Here is a 16320-nt window from a genome sequence, read left to right as displayed (position 1 = left end):
AACGAGCCTTGCCTGACACAGTTCAATGCCACAATGGCATCAGGGTCTGCCCAGAACCATAAGATTTAATGCAGTATTTCACAATATCAGATGATTTTTAAGTGAAGCTTGTAAAAGAGAAAGGCTGATGAATATTTACTCAGAAGTTTGTTCATGATTTGGCTGAGGATACACTTCCAGAAACCTGTCACTGGTGCTCTGCATTCTTGTTCATCAATGCACAGAGTGTTGTGGATGGTTATCGAGTAACCTCCGTTTCAGAGGAAGGATGTGCAAGTTCAACAAAACATTGGTGTCCAAAGGAGCCTGCGGTGAAGGAGACCTCTAAAGAGCTATTAATCGAGCTAAAAAGAAAACCTTGTGAGAACACTTTAGCTTTCATAATTTTTCTGCCCTGGGGACATGTGTAAAGAGGGAGCTGAAAGATAAAGAAACATACTCATATTTGCCTGTTTGTTTGCCTTGGTATCAGTTATCTGGTACTTGATAAATGCAGAAATTGTATTCACTCGACTGCTAGGATGATGAAATTTTACTTTCTTCATCTGCTGTGGTTCTGGCAAGACATAAAGAATAACAAAAACCAAGTTATTAGGAAACTCAATGGCTGAACCCTGGAATTTCAGAGCTGTGCTCAGGTTTAACTGACCTCTCTCAATGAGAAAAGCACTCACTGCCTTCATATTTCAGGCTGAGGGCAGGTACCAAATTCCTGAATAAATGTGCAAACCTTCCCAAAGTCTTGAGTTTGCTCTACTGAGGCTTTCATCTGCCTTCCAGAGAGATTAGAAATGGTACTAGATCAAACAGTTTCTGGAATCCAGGACAAAGTGGGAGCCTCACAAATCACTCCAGTCCAGGTTTAGTTCCAGAAATAAAGGAAGAGTACTGCAGAGCACTCAGTTATTCTGCTATTTTTTCCTCTAGGAGAAAAGTAGTCATTCATATATCTGGACAAACTTGCCTTGCTTCATTTCCAACCTAAATGAACACTTTGCTCTCAGTTCAGCTTCAGTACACAACAGTGAAAATGAGAAAAGAGTCCAACAACACGTTAATAGATTCCAGAAATTCTGTACAATGTCAATAAAGAAGTCACTGAGCTATTTCAAAAACTGTGAAGTATTTGCAAGATATCATGAAGGGAAATAAATTGTTCCTCTTATGGCTCATAAAAGAAGCCCTATGAAATGAAGAAAGGATTCCAATTATTATCTTATCAGAAAGAAAAGAATAATTAATTTTTATTTAAGCTAAATTGTAGCAATTTATTAGAAAGATTGTTTCACTTGTAACCAAATAACTTGATTTGTAATATGTCATTTCCACTGAGTACAAAATTTCAGGCAAACAGAAAATCCTCTTTTGCTAACTGGTATCATGGTCTTTTGTATAAATATTCCACAAATACTCATGGTTCTGCAAGCCCTAAGTGAAATCCATTTTCTCAGAAAAGGTAATGAACAAGTCTAAGAAAATTAGTGAAACTCTAATAGGTCTAATAAGAAGCATCTAATTAATAGTAAGTCAAAAGTCACTTTTGGGTTAGATCTATGCAAAAACTTTTTCCTGCATGCTAAAGGAGGAGTTGAGGTGTCCAAAGTCACCTCTAGCACAAGCAGCAGACAACTGGCAGGAATCTGAATTTTAGACAAATGTTCCTCCAGGGACACCTGGACAGCACATAAGATCTACTTTCCTCTGGTGGAGTTGAGTCTCTGGTGGTTTTGCTCTTCAGCTGTAGAATGGAGGTATCTACTGTATTTTCCTTCCTCACCAGAATATTGTGAGACTGACTCAGAATAAAACTTTCAACAGTGGGCTCTGAGGAGTGGGAGGGTTGTCTGACATGTTACTTTGCATTGCAGCATCGGGAATGGTATCCACTTGATTGTCTGATAACTACAGCGATTGATTTCTATGTAGATGCTAAGAAAAGAATTTGAGAATGTCAGATTTCTGCTTCCCATTACCTTGTATCTTTTCTCACAGGCTGCGTTTTTGGGTTAACAGAATGCGATTAGTTATCACTAACCATGGATATCACTATTTATTCAGCTTGTCAAGATAGATTTTTTTTTATTGCCTAGAAGGGAGTGCCTGCTATTTCCATTTTCCTGAGAAAAATGGGAGTTAAGACATATGTCTGGAAGCAGCCTATAGTGATGACAAATGAGATCACAGACCTCAGACCACACCAGAGATTTCAAAGAGAATTTAAACACCTTAAACATTATGGTAGGCTTGGCCCCACCATCCTACCAAGGTCATTTTAGGCAGGTTCAGGTAACTGAATTTAGTTCTCCAGAATCTGAGTGCTGCTGCCGTGGTGGCACCTTCCTTTATCGCTTTGTTTTATCTTTGCCAAGCAAGACTGAATGCCAAGCACCTGATGAGGGCTGGCAATTAATGTTTAAGAGGACATTAACTGCAGAGCCCAAAATGTAGAATCTCTTGTTGTGTTGGTTCATCCATACACTTAATTTGGTTTTCATTGCCACCCACCTCAGCTTAAGACCCTGTGCTATGTAAGTGATAGAAAGACACAAACATCTTTCCAAGTGTGATTTCTAAGGAATAAACTCCTGAATTAACAACTTGGTCTTAAAGAAGAATCTGGTAAAGGAAAACACGGTTATTCTGAAAAACACCATTGTTTATTATGTCCCTGGAGATCATTATCATTCCAGAATGGCTGCAGACCTCACAACCACTGGAGAACATAGGAAACCTTGTGTTTTATCATGAAATGTTTTATTTTTAAAAATTAATTTTAAAATAATAATAAAAAAGGCCTCCACTGAATTCCTATACATTCAAAGGCAAAATGTAAACACTCCCCTAGAGAACAGTCTACTGGACAACTGCAGAAGAGGAGAAAATTAAATTCAGGTGAATATATAATAAAAAACAACCCCTTTCATGTAGCTGCATTGTTGTAATTCATGTGGGCATCTCTAACCTCTTGCTGAATTCTTAATGATGACAAAACTAATTTGTGGCAGTGGCGTTAATGTTGAAATATCACACTTCAGCACAGCCTTTTTTCATACTCTAAACTTTCATTCTCTTCCTCACTTTTCTGAAAGACTTTTCCACGTCACTTTTCTGAAAGACTTTTCCACCTCTGCTCTCTCAGCTTACAACTAGACATATTGTGGGGGTTTCTAAGATTTTTTTCCCAGCTCTTATTTTTTGGTGGTGGGGAGTTTGGGGGTTTTTTTGGCTGGTTTTTTTTTGGGGGGGTGGGCTGGTTTTGGTTTGTTTTGGTTTTTTTTGAAGGGAATAAACCTGTCATTAGAGAACTATTAAAGGTCTCCTTTTGTCTCTGGGACTGTTTCTGCATTGAAATCTCTTGGACTAGGACTGACTACACCATGCTGCTCAAAGCCTTTTTCCTTTGTGTAGGCAGTGACTCTAATCAGTGCCATTTCTGATTTAGGGAATTCATCCTCTGACTTTGTTAGAAATTGATAAGCTCATTTGTTAAATAGCCTCAAAAATAAGGTTTGTGTTGCCCTGAAAAAAATATCTTCCTGGTCTTGGTATAAGTCTAAAACCAATCAATTTTTTATCCTTCTTTATCTAAGTACCTCAGAATCCAGTGTAGCTATTCTCTCGTGTGCAGAGAGGTTGTAAATGTATTTTTGATTCCACTTGTAGGTGAACAACCAGCACAGAGCAAAGAGGGGATTTGCCCAGGGCCATACAGACATTTTGTGGAGAGCAGGGACTTGAACCAGCTTTCCCACATTCCTTCTCTGGTTCAGTAAGAGACCAAGGCGATTTCAGTCAGTAGACATCACAGGGTTCTTCGCCCGACCTGGTCTCACATTTCCCAGCGCAGCAGTACAGTATTTTCTGCAAGATCACTTCACTTTCCTAGTGTTCTCATTTACCTGCTTTCCTATGTGCATGCTGACTATTTCCCTCAGAAAATGTTGGCTGGGCAGGAAAAATAGTGATTTTACCATTAATCAAAAATCTCCAGATTTAAAAGTAGCATTGTCAGACTGGCACTTCTGATGGTAGAGTCATAGGCAAGTGGCCTTTCTGCAAATCTGATATGTTTCTTCCTCACCAAGTTGCTGGTACATATATAAATCCTTTTTTTTTAAATCTAGAGTTTCCTCTTTAGAAATCTCTAAGAGCTGCTCTGTCCTTTTCAAGGCTATGGAATGATGAGTTACTTTTCACCATCTCTGAAATATCTCCACTGGGAAAATCCAGAAGTTCCTTTCATCTTGTAATACTTTGGTGTAAGCAATATTCTAAATTGCAGAGACTACGCTTGCTTTAAAATGCTACCAATTTCTACAGTGAAGCCCAGTGTTTCTCAAACTTAATAGGAAGATTAGAGGAAAAAAAATTAGATGATTCATTAATTCTGTATCTTCACAGCACTGGTAAATTCTAAAACACTGCTCAGGAGAGAAGAAAAATGCTTTGAGGGATTCTAGGGACCTTCCTCATGTCTGTATATGCAAAACACATCACAGTAAAAGTAATTTGATTTATCTTCACATCACTGCTAGTGATAATTTCAATCTGAGATTAACACCTGTATGTCAGCAGAGATTGTGGGCATATATTTGAGGGAGAGGACAATAACACTGTACAGCTCTTTATTAATTATCTGATAAAAGAGTGCTGGTGAAAAAAATACATGTTACACTGTCCTGACATTCAATGCCCTTTAGTGTATGAGCAGTTTTGCTAAGTCTTCTTGGTTCAGTATTTTTAGAACTGTTTAGTATGTTTAGAACTGTTCTTGGTATTTTCCTACTTAAATCTCATATGTATCATAGTTCACAAGATCCCTCTTGCTCAGCCCCCCATAATGGCAGAATCTTTAAGGGCACTGAATCAGAACTGGCATCTATATCCCTTATAAGAAATAATACTCAGGAGAAAGATTTCTGAGGTGATCACGCAGGAATAGCAGAAATTAGATTGACTGCTGCTGGAAAACCGCAGCATTCCCTCAATAAAATATAATGACAGGTAGTGTTCATCCTATGAGCGAGACGTTTTATACCAGCACATCTGTCTTTCTGGGAAATAGTGAATTATCAGTCAGTTCAACACTCATGCAATCACCAGATGTATCCCCCAAACAGGCACTGTGTGGCCAGTGCCAGTGTGAGGTCTGCAGTTCCTCTGCCCCACCGAGCCTCATCCAGAAGCTGGTGGATGCTGTCACCTCATTGATGCATCAAACATGTGGAGCCTCGCTTGTGTCTCCAACCACAGGCGACTTCGTGTCTCTGTGCCTCTGAGAAATGATGTGCCAGAGTGCCGGGCTCCTTTGGAAACAGAGCTGTGACTTCCCAGGGTGAAGCATCCAGAGAGAGTTAAGGAAGGTTTCTGGGCAGCAGCCAAGCTAATTCCTGCTCTCATTTCCACCAAAATAAACCCGAAACTGTGTGACAGAAGCAGAAAAGCACATCAGCACCTCAAACCCAGTATAACTGAGATCCCTCTGCATCCGCACACAGCAGCACCTTCCTTGTGGACATGGGCATGCACTGCCTGGGACACATTTGGCCCAGGGCTTGTGGAGTTTGTCCTCAATCCCCCTCTAGACGAGCTCTCCTTGCAATTCCAAAAACGTAGTTCAGTAGCACAGCACAGCTTGGCTGATGACGAGAGGACACAGAGCAACTTTGGAAACACAAACTGGCACGGGGAGAGAGTCTTTTTGGCTTCGAAAGGACAGTGCACACGTTCAGAGCCAGAATGTGTAAAGACTTTTGTTCACAAACAGAAATCCCTTGTGCTGACAGGCTCCGAACAAGGCTGGCACTCTTGTGAACGCAATATGAAAGTTGCCTTGTACTGGGATTAGCTGAGTGAACAGTTAGCAGCAAATAATTGACTCCAAAAATTTAGAAGGATAGTACTCCAATATTAAAAAAAATAAACAAAAGCAACTGTGAAAGCGCTGCTGTTTTGACTTCGTTCTCTCTCTAAAATCAGCAAATGCTTCAGGAGAATACACTTCAGCCCAAGGGTGGCTCATGGTCTGTCTGTTACAAATATTCACTCTTCAAGGTGTGGCACTCAGTCTGTATAGGGCGACCCACATCCGTGACTGTTGTCTGTTTGCATCTCTGGAGCAATGATCTGCTCCTTGCAGCAGAAGGACTCTTTTCCTCCACCTCACCCAAGGCTATCCAGAGTTAGTAAGGTCAGGTCTCTGTGCCAAGTCACAAAGGGATTCTCAGCTAAATTTTTCTTGCTCTGTCACAGGTGCATCATAATGTCAGAGACACAAGCTTTTCTGACAAAATTGTTAACTTCATGATAGAGGGTTCTTCACTAATGAGCAAGAAAATGGAGTGTCCACATGGACACTCTCTTCTGGTCTCAGCTGTCCCATGTGGGGCAGGATTGACTTCCCTTGGACAAGGTGCTGTTCCCCTAAACTAGATGTGGAGCATAAATAGGCCAAACAACTCTCTTACATGCCTTCAAGGCTGCTGTGGAGGAAAGAGGCTGAAGTCAGATTGTGCTGAAATTTCTGTTTCTGATCAAAGTCCCACATTTTACAGGCCACCTTTTTTTAAAATTTCTCCTCAAATTAATTTCAGATCAGTTTCAAAAAAAGAATTGCTCAAATGTCACTTTTCTCTGTGAACATTCATGTGTTCCAGCTTCTCCAAAGCAAGTATTCTCCAAAGAGGTCACAAGCACAGACATAATAAAATCCCAAGATTATTTCCAGCACTTTCCCCTCACTTCAGGCAGATGTGACACTTGGTTCTGCACTACTGCTGTTAATTTCACTGCACTGGTTTAGTTCCTATACCCTATTGTGTTAATTACCTGGAATGGAGCTAATTATTACTGGATAAGTTAATTTATGTAACTTGACTAACACTGAGAACAGAAGAAGAGTGAGCCAAACCTAAAAATCACTGGATTCAAATTATGAGATTTAAATTTTAAAAAACATCATTAGATCTTTTTCTTTGTCACACTTTTCCTCAGTTTCAAGCTTTCTGCATTGATGAGAAACTTTTTGCTGTCTCAAAGATCAGTGCCTTGTTCCCTTGCAGGGCTCATGCTGGGAAAGCCCCAGCAGCTGCAAAAGCCCCAGTGCAATGTGGGGACCTGGGAGGGCTGTCCTGGGCAAGAAAGAAGCAAAGCAGTGCTCAGAGGGGGACCTCAGTGCCAAGGAAAGCAGAATGTGCATGTAATCCAAGTCCATTTGAGAGCAGTTTGGGACTAACAAACACCTTTGAGTGGTGCCCCTTGCATGGCTCAAGCCCTCTGTGCGCTGCCATCAGCTGTCTGGGACTGAGGACTTAGGGGTTTGTTGTTGTATTTCTATCATACCTGTCACTAGACTGTGGGTCCTAGAATCACAGAATCACAGGATCATAGAAGGGTTTGTGTTTGAAGGGATCTTTAAAGATCATCTTGTTCCAACCCCTCTGCCATGGGTGGGGACACCTTCCACTAGAGCAGGTTGCTCAGAGCCCCATCCAACATGGCCTTGGACACTTCCAGCAATGGGGCATCCACAGCTTCTCTAGGCAGCCTGTTCCAGTGCCTCAGCACCTTCACAGTAAAGAATTTCTTCCTAATATCTAACCTGAATTTCTCACTTTTAATTTGTATCCATTGCTCCTTGTCCTATCTCTACAGTTCCTGATGAAGAGTCCCTCTCTGGCTTCCCTCTGGGCCCTGTTCAGATACTGGAAGGTTCCTATGAGGTCTCCACACAACCTTCTCTTCTCCAGGCCGAACAGCTTCCACTTTCTCAGCCTGTCTGCACACCTCATGCCCTGTCCCACCAGGCTGTGACCACTGAGGAACCCCACGGTGGATGAGTGGAAGCAGTTCTGTGGGAATTTCAATACCAATGGCAAGCCTGTGATATCCAGGCCTGAGCCGAGGTGAGGAAGCTTCAGGTCTTTTAAAAGACACTTTTACCTGCTCTCCTCTCTGCCACAAAATGTGAAGTAGCATCTGTCCCCCCACTTAGAGGACATGCCTCCAAATGGGCCTTTTTTTCCCTTTTCACACTTATAACCCTTTTTTCTTCATTTCTTTACTCAGTCACTATCTCAACTGCATGAGGGACTCTGTGCAAAACCATCTGAGAGTGAATGGGAAGGACCCTTCCACTGAATATGTGGTTAGGGCTCACAGGCACAAGCATTTTCCAGCAGCACTGAAAGGATTAATTGAAATCTTGAGCCAGAGCAGTAATTATTTTACCAAACAGTGAAACGCTATTCAGCCCTCACTTCTCAACTGCTACTGATGCAATCAAGGCCAAACGGAGCCAAGATATAAAATTACTGCTGCAGTCCAGCATTTTAAAAGCAATTAAAAGTGAGAGGTGCCCATGATTACTGTGTAAGAAAGAGGGTTTTCATTAAACAAATGGGTGTAATGCTTGCTCTAAAACCCTACAGCTTCCGAGCAAAACAAAACATACAGGACTGGACTCACTTCTGACTTTCCAGAATGAATCTATTCACTTGAGTAGAGTTACTCCTGATTTATTCGGTGAGATCAGAATCACACCTGCACAATGAAAGACGTTAGAGGTGCTTTTTCTTTGCTTCACATTACTTTCCTGTAAGTGTATTTTTGTCTCTTCCTATTTGCAGTTCAAATATAGGGAAAACAATAAAAGTCCCAAAGAACAAACTCAACTGGTCTGGGGAGCAGGAAGTGAAAATATTCCAGTCTTCATGTTTATTCTTGCCATAGGAATAAATAGGGCTTGGTTCAGTGCACAATTCTGTCACAGCATGTTGTGCTTGCTTCTCCTTAGGCTGGTGAAGCTTCACTGACTGCTGTGAAATCACCTCTACAGTGAGCAAAGAGAAACTGGCTGCTGCTCAGAGGGGACAGCAGTTATCTCCTTCCAGTTTTACAAACTGGAACTGCTGAGTGATCTGCTCTCTCAGACCTGCACTCAGTGATCCTTACCCTTATGCTAACAGTGAAGAGCCCTGCACTTTTACCACTATGAATCTTCCTCCTCAAATCAGTGAGGCAAAGCACATTTCCCCCATCTGCATTGCATGCTCTGATTTGCCAACCATCTCCATACATTTTTGTTCCTCAGTACACTTGGAACTTCCAAAAAAACTTCAACCACCTTTGCTGAAATTTTCTGTGTTTCATTTCTGACCAAAGGTGAGCTTGGATTTTTTGAAAAGCCAGAGGAAAATTCCATTGGCTGCTTGTGAACTGAAATGAAGTGCCAAAACAAAGAAACACTTCCCCCCATTTGAGACAGCTTCTAGCCACATCTCATTAGGGTGTGAAACACCAACCATCCAACATAAGGGAGCTGCACACAAACCTCATTAAGGTCTCACCCCACCATTCAACAGGCAATAGAGCTACACCTGGATTTGCACAAGCAATGGCAGCTTGGAAACCATATGATCCAGAAGATTTTCCAGTGTATCCAACCCAAACCCTGCAGAAACCTGCAGCATCCTTCCATTCATCTGACAACAACTCAGCTGGACCTGAACATCAACAGTAACATGGTAAAATGTAGGCCTTCTGCCTGGCTATTGTCTGTTTTGTTGCTAGTTGGATACCTATCACCCCAAAAGGCTCCCTGCATACCCCTCTGCCTTATATCCACCTTTCGCCACCGAAGTAAACATTTTTCCTAACAATTGTCCTGGTTTTAGCCTGAATTGCCAAAAATTACTCTCTGACTCTGAACAGAAGACATGGCCAGTAATTTTCTACTTTCATGGCCAACACAGAACTAGCTAGTCTCGTTCCAGAAGAACCAAACCCTGGGATAAAAAGGTCTTTGTGGACTTTTGTAGGAGGAGGAGTGGGGACTATTCCATCATTGAAGGGATCTTGGAAGTTTTGTCTTTTTTTGTTCTGAATAAAAATGAAATTGCAGAGATCTCCTTGATCTAATAATGGAAATCTCTCCTGAATGCAATTGCCTGCATACCTTTGCTTTGGAAAGTGCAAAGCAGGCCAACATTTCCTCCTATTTAATTTTCATTTTTCTTTCTTTCAGTCCCTTTTTTGTTTCTTTCTGCCCATTGTGATCTTATCCCTAAGCTGTTGAGGTTTTTTCATGCTTCCTCTCTGTGCTAGTACCATCTGACTCACTGGGTACAGAGTAGAGTTGTTCAGCCCTCAGAAGGAGCTCTCTGGGGTAGGACTGGAACATATTAGGGAAGTTTATTATGGCCTCTGTCTTGGCTGACAAACTGGGATTGAAGTAGGTGCCTCCAGAGCTAAAAGCCCAGGTTGTTGCAGGCTGGGATTCAGAGCCAGGCTGTGGAGCTGGGAGCCGTAACAGCTCCGATCCTCTGCGGATTAGCACAGAGGGGGACTTGTGAATGGTCCATGCAATATCTGTTCAGGAGGTAAACAGAGGATTTCAGTCTCCTGGGCTGTCAAACCAACTCCTTTGACAAGCTCTAAATTCACTTAAAGCCATGTAATTTGAACATGCTGTGGGGTCCAAGTCTGCTTCACCCTTGATACTGCGTAAATGGGCCCATTAAGATTTAGCCAAGTTTTGTGTGGTTTGTTCGTAAACAGTCACCGTGACGCCTACTTCGGGGAGATAAGCCCTCCTCTGCCGGAGCACAATAGGGGCTGCTCACAGGATGAGAATTCAAGGCTTTAAAATCATCAGAGGGGAAAAAAAGAGCAAAAAAAGAACTGTGCTCAAAAAATCTCATTAAACTTCAGCAACCTGCCATCCCAGATAAAGACTGTGTATTCTGAGCTATGACTTCATGAGCACTTGAATCATAAACACAGCCTTGTAGGGCTTTTCTAGATCAGACAAAAAATTTTACCACAGGAGAGAACTTTGCACACAATTCCTCATCTAGGAGTGAAATGCTTTCTTCTTTCTAAGATTAAGAAATTTAAACATCATGTAGATACCTCTAAGTGCCAGGACGTTTCAGGAGAAGAAAATTGCATGCAGAAAAACATCATATTGCACTTACATTTGATTTGAGGTTTTGGGGGGTTTTTTGTGAAGTCATTGCAGTATCAATGCAGCCTCAGCTCTTAGATTGTTCTCACAGTTCTTCTCTGAGCCAGCATCAAATACAACTTTGCAATCATATGAACCAGATGCAGTCTTCCATAACACTGTGAGTCTCAAACAGGATGATTTGGCAAATCTGTTCCAAACTTCAACAAGAAGCACAAGCTGAACACCGCTGCCTAAATATTTCCAGAAAAAAAAAAATCTGCTTTTTTGATTGGAACCATATCAACTTGTTCAAACGCAGCATCTATGATTACCTTAACAATAGCAGAATTTTTAAGATTCTCCAGTGGCATCTCTGGGTAGGAACCCAAATTATTGCCACAGGTAGGAAAAATCAGGTAAGGAGAAAGAAACAGGAAGCTAAGTAGCCCACAGATGCTGATTGAAGCCACAGGGAATATGTGGTTGCAAAGGACCAGTATTCATCTGATTTGTTGTTTTAAAACATCTTAAAAGAGAGCATGGTTAAAAAAAATAACTTGTGGAGAAATTGGAGAGATAAGAATTCACTGTTTGTCATGCTTGTTGTCCCCAGTGGGACAGAGTAGGACATCATGAGAACACGCACACCACTGGACAGGGTTAGAGCACTCCTGAGGGTACTGGAGGCAGACACACCACAGGGCACCAAGCCTCCTAGGAGGTTCACAAACCATGCTCTTCTACACCTACAGCCCTTGGTTAGAGCCAAGTCCTGGCAATCTGGGTATGGCTATCTGAGAGCACAGGCAGCCAAAGCAAGGTCTTCTTAGCAGACTTGACTCCTTGTCCAAAGAGAGCTGGCCAGATTGTGTTATGGCTACCAGCTATCACTGGCAATATTTGCTTTATCAGTTTTGTGCCTTAGTCTTCTCTATGACATGTAAGTTTGCAGTGGTGGGTTAACCCTCTTTTCTCTCATATTATCCTTTGAAGGGCTGTGCTTGCAGAAGGCCCAGTGCAGAGTAGTTTGGATGTTGATATATCCCCACCCTGAAGGCCAATTGAAAGGCTTCCACTGACTGCTGCAGGGCAAATCCCCCACTGTCTTTTTAAGAAGAAAGCCTATAAAAACAACTGGGAAGCAGCCCTGAGCCCCTGGAGCTGGAGTCAGTCTCACTTCTCAGGACTCCTAAAGCCACACCCCACTTTTCTGGTCCGCACTTCACTCCCTGAACCTCTGCAGCTTTCCAAGTCCCTCATCACTCTTTTCCTGCAGGTTTTCTGAGTGCACGCAAACCTCCTGGATCACTCCCCAGTGTTTTGGCTCGGTAGTATCTCTTTGCATTGTGAGCTAGATGAGATGAATGCCTTCATAACAGCTGGAAAGGAGGAAACATCACCCTGGAAAGCCAGCAGCCATCTCAGCACCCAAGCTGCTGGTTGTCAAGGTGTGTCTTGACTCCACTCAGGCACATTTGCTGGCCTTCCTCAGCCCCTTGGTGTTGCTTTAATGTTTTTCTATATACCTGATGCTCTGTCCCTTGCCTAAGATTCCCCCTCTTCACTGTCTCAGATTTTCAGCCCTCCATGTGGAAAGGACTAGTCCTCTTACACGGTGAGACTTCAGGGAAAGTGAATGAACAGAAGAGAGCACTTAGAGCCCAGACGTTGAAAGGCTTCTTACACAAAACACAAAAGAGCTTTTCTTCTCATCAGTGTTTTCAAGAGACAAAAGAAAACACATTTTCTGAAGTGTTCCTTGGAGATACTTTGTTTTGAAGTGGTTAAAGAATTTCGAATGTGAGATAAGGGGGAGACACTGGCATGGAGTGAGGATAACAGCTTGTTCCTCCAAGGGCTAGGATTAAATTGCAGGGAATGCTGGCAATCAGCCCAGGCTCAGCTTCCCCGGCCCCAACACTTGCTTGAAAAGGTAGAACTTGAAACATGTGCTTTGCACTCTCTTCTTATCATCACCCTCCCTGCTTCAGCCATTGTTCATGTGCTCTGGCACTCACAAAGCCTGCATCTAGGTTTTGCTCAAGACAGCGTCGATAAGCCAGATGATGAATGTGGAAAACTCCTCCCTGAGAGGGTTTGATTGGGGCTGCATTTGAAGTTGCTGGCAAAGGACTCTTCTGTTGTTTTTTGTTGGTCTATGCCCAGCATCAGAACAGTCCCATTCTGCAGAAGGCTGCACAATGTGGAGCAGAGATGCTCCACTTACAGGTGACTCATTATCAGGTTGACAGGGCTTATTACTGGATTATATCAGCTCTTGTTTTGACATGATGAAACTCAAGATCTCTTCCATGTGCAGTTCCCACTCTCTCTCCTTACCTGCTTCTGCTTTTTTTTTCAGCAGCAGAGACTTGCTTGCAGACATTTCAAGCTTAACATTATTCAAGTCAGAAACTGTGCACATCACTCGTGAAGTTCTCCCTGCTCAGTTTGCAGGCACTGCTGACAGATACGAGATGTTTCACCTATCTAACCCTCAACACACATGTTCTCACAGCAGATGGGAGAGTGGGGATTTTCATGTACTCAAAGGCAGCGTGGAGTGGCAGATTGGTCAGGTCCATGAATCAGAAAATACTGCGAGGCCCTTTTTGTGTGCTATCAGAGAGTGTCAAGACCTGTGTTTGCCTACATCCATTTATCATGGCTTGGTATGCTCAAAAATGTTGTTGCTCTTCATTAACTCTTTCATCTGTAAAAAGCCAGAATCTTCATGCTGTCTTTGCAGCATGAATTAACCCTGGGTCTCCAGGGTTAATTGATTAATGAAGTGGAGCTGCTGGTATCTGTGGAAGAGGGGGCATCTTGATTTAATGTAGATACCACAATGATGGTCACTGGAGGCCTGATGTAAACACACAGGAGGCTGGTATGCAAAAAGAAAGATAGAACTCTAAGAGTCCTATGTGCTAAATAGCAATACCCTTTTAAAATAAGGGAGGAGGTGGGAGCTGATGGAAATGAGGGCAGGAAGTACACAGTGACTTTTCTGAGATCATACAAGGCAGCAGTGGGACATCTAAGAGCCAGGATCCAGCCATGTGTCCTAGCCACAAATAAATCAATTTGCAATTTTAGGTAGATATGTCTTGTTAAGTATGTGAGCTATGTGTCTATCCCTGGCTTACTCATTGTGTCCTGGTGAGAAATGAAGAACAGTCCCATCCCTAGCTGGGCAGAAGGCAGGGACACCCCCTGAGCCATAAAGCTCCCTGCTGGCTCCTAAACCCAGCCCCTGTGAGCAGGTAAGCTTTGTGCTGCTCCCTATATCAGTCTCCAAGAGCAATTTTGGCATGTCCTAGCATGGTTGCGTTGCAGGTGATTCTGTGTTCATTGCTCCTGTGCCCAATCATAACAGGTCCCAGATCTAACACAGCTAAGCACAAACATTATTACTGCAAGGGTTAGGACTCCCCTGGGGATCAAAGACAGTCAGAAAGCCCACTTCCCAGTTAGAGAACGAAAACATACTGGCACTGTACTGGGGGAAAAAATGTCCCGTCAAAATCAGAAGTGTCAGTTTGAACCTTGATCTTCTTGTGACTTGGAAGGACACTGCTGTGTGGTTTGTGTTGGGTCAGTTTCATTTGTTTTAGGATTTTTGGAGACAAAATACAGATTTTAGCCTATGTATCCTAAGTACAGTTGTATCATAGAGTTTGGCCTGTGTTGTCTCTAACATATTGTATACATGCAGCTTTATTTAAGTAACAGCTGGGATATATGAATATATGTCATCTATCAAAGATTGGAGAGCGAAACGCATGAGCTGGTGCATTTTTGTATAACTTGCTGTCATCACATTCATGTAAAAAGAATAAAGCCTCAAAGAAAAAACTTGTTGCTCCATCTGACCATGGAAATCTTCTTCCTTTAACCTTATGGCCTGCATGGTTGAGTAACTGTATGGAAAAGTTTAAGTGGATAGTACAGAGATCAAAAGAGCTCCATCCAGTATAAATTATTGGAGTCTCTTGCGCTTCAAAAAAAAACCAGAGTCAGGTTCTGTTTGTGCTCCTGTGGATTGTTGTTGTTTTAACCTGTTAGTATTTGTTTCTTTAACTTCTTATTTTGATGCTGACTGTGCCCATCAGCCAAAGCCTAAAAATAAATCATAAAAACAGGGACTGTAAGCTCTGTGGAGCTAGGACGCTCCGTGCTTCTCTCTTGGAGTGGCAGGGAACTGTTCAAGAACATAAATAAAAGTTAGTGATTTGGGGCCATTTCATGGATTGTCAAACCTTAAGGGACCAAAGACCCTAGGGAAAATGTTGTGTCTCTATTAGGACTTCGTAGAAGGTATCAGATTTGCACTTCTCCGGGTAACACAGGTGATATGGGTGTGATATGGGTGTGATACAGGGGATGGGAGAGCCTGTGGAGGTCAGAGCACACCTTTGTGGGGTGGATGAAATTCCACCTAAATCGAGACAGTGTCTGAAATGCATTGTTTTGCTAAAATCACTTCTCAATGAAAGCTCCAGATCCACATACTGGCTACAGCTCATTTTAGCCCCTCTCAGACAGCAAAGGCAACTGGACTTTGAAACACTGAACCTAGGCTTGGATAGCCTTTGTTCTTCATGCCACATTAATAGAGTCAGTGAGGCATAAAGGAAAGACATGAAAATTGTATTTATCTTCTGCATATCTGACCTACAGATCTACAGACTGTCTTCCCCCATCCTCAGAATACAGAAGCTGACATTTTAAAGAAGACCCAAAGCTGATCTAATCAAGTATCTTGACTCTGACAGTAGCCAGTGGCAAATACTTGAGATAACTGCATTAAATCATGACTGCAGGAAAATTTTAAATAATCTCTCTCAGAATACTCGTTCTGCATTGAAATAGTTAAGGAATTACTTCATCTCTTAAGCAGGGGTACTACACCTCCAAATGTATGTGCCATGCTGTTAGGACGTGTAACTTATACCCAGGTATCTTCATTATTGCTAGGAATATACCTTTTCGAAAATGGCTCAGCCTCTCCCTGCAGCAGTGAGTGCTTATGCCTTCACCTACCAGGAGATGGTGTTTCCTTTCATTTAGATGCCAGTTTTCCTGAAAGCCATGGTGCTTTTGCATTGTGAGTTTGGAGAAACACCTTAGGATGCCTCCCAGAAACTTATTTCTATCACATTTTCTGGTATTTATCTCCTTTCTCATTTGATACAACCACTGCTTACCTGGGCCCCTCCAGCCTGAGGAGCTGTGTCCTTGGGACCATTCCTCCCAGCAGCAAAGGCTCATACACATCTCAGCCAACTTCAGGCATCTCAGGAAGCCAACCTGAGGAGATATCTCCAGAGGACAACTGAGATGTCATGGTCATGACCCTGAAAGTGCCG

General features: G+C 42.5%; 1 long non-coding RNA gene across 8 annotated transcripts in view; it reads right to left on the bottom strand.

Moving 5' to 3' along the window:
• Positions 1 to 16320, bottom strand: part of LOC108445082 — a 55484-nt gene that overhangs the window by 15063 nt on the left and 24101 nt on the right. The gene's annotated exons all lie outside the window — the stretch shown is intronic.

This window comes from Corvus brachyrhynchos, unplaced genomic scaffold (genome assembly GCF_000691975.1).
Source record: "Corvus brachyrhynchos isolate BGI_N302 unplaced genomic scaffold, ASM69197v1 scaffold80, whole genome shotgun sequence".
Taxonomy (NCBI): Eukaryota; Metazoa; Chordata; class Aves; order Passeriformes; family Corvidae; genus Corvus; species Corvus brachyrhynchos.
The sequence above is the reverse complement of the archived record's forward strand: the minus strand, read 5'-3'. Positions and strand labels throughout refer to the sequence as shown.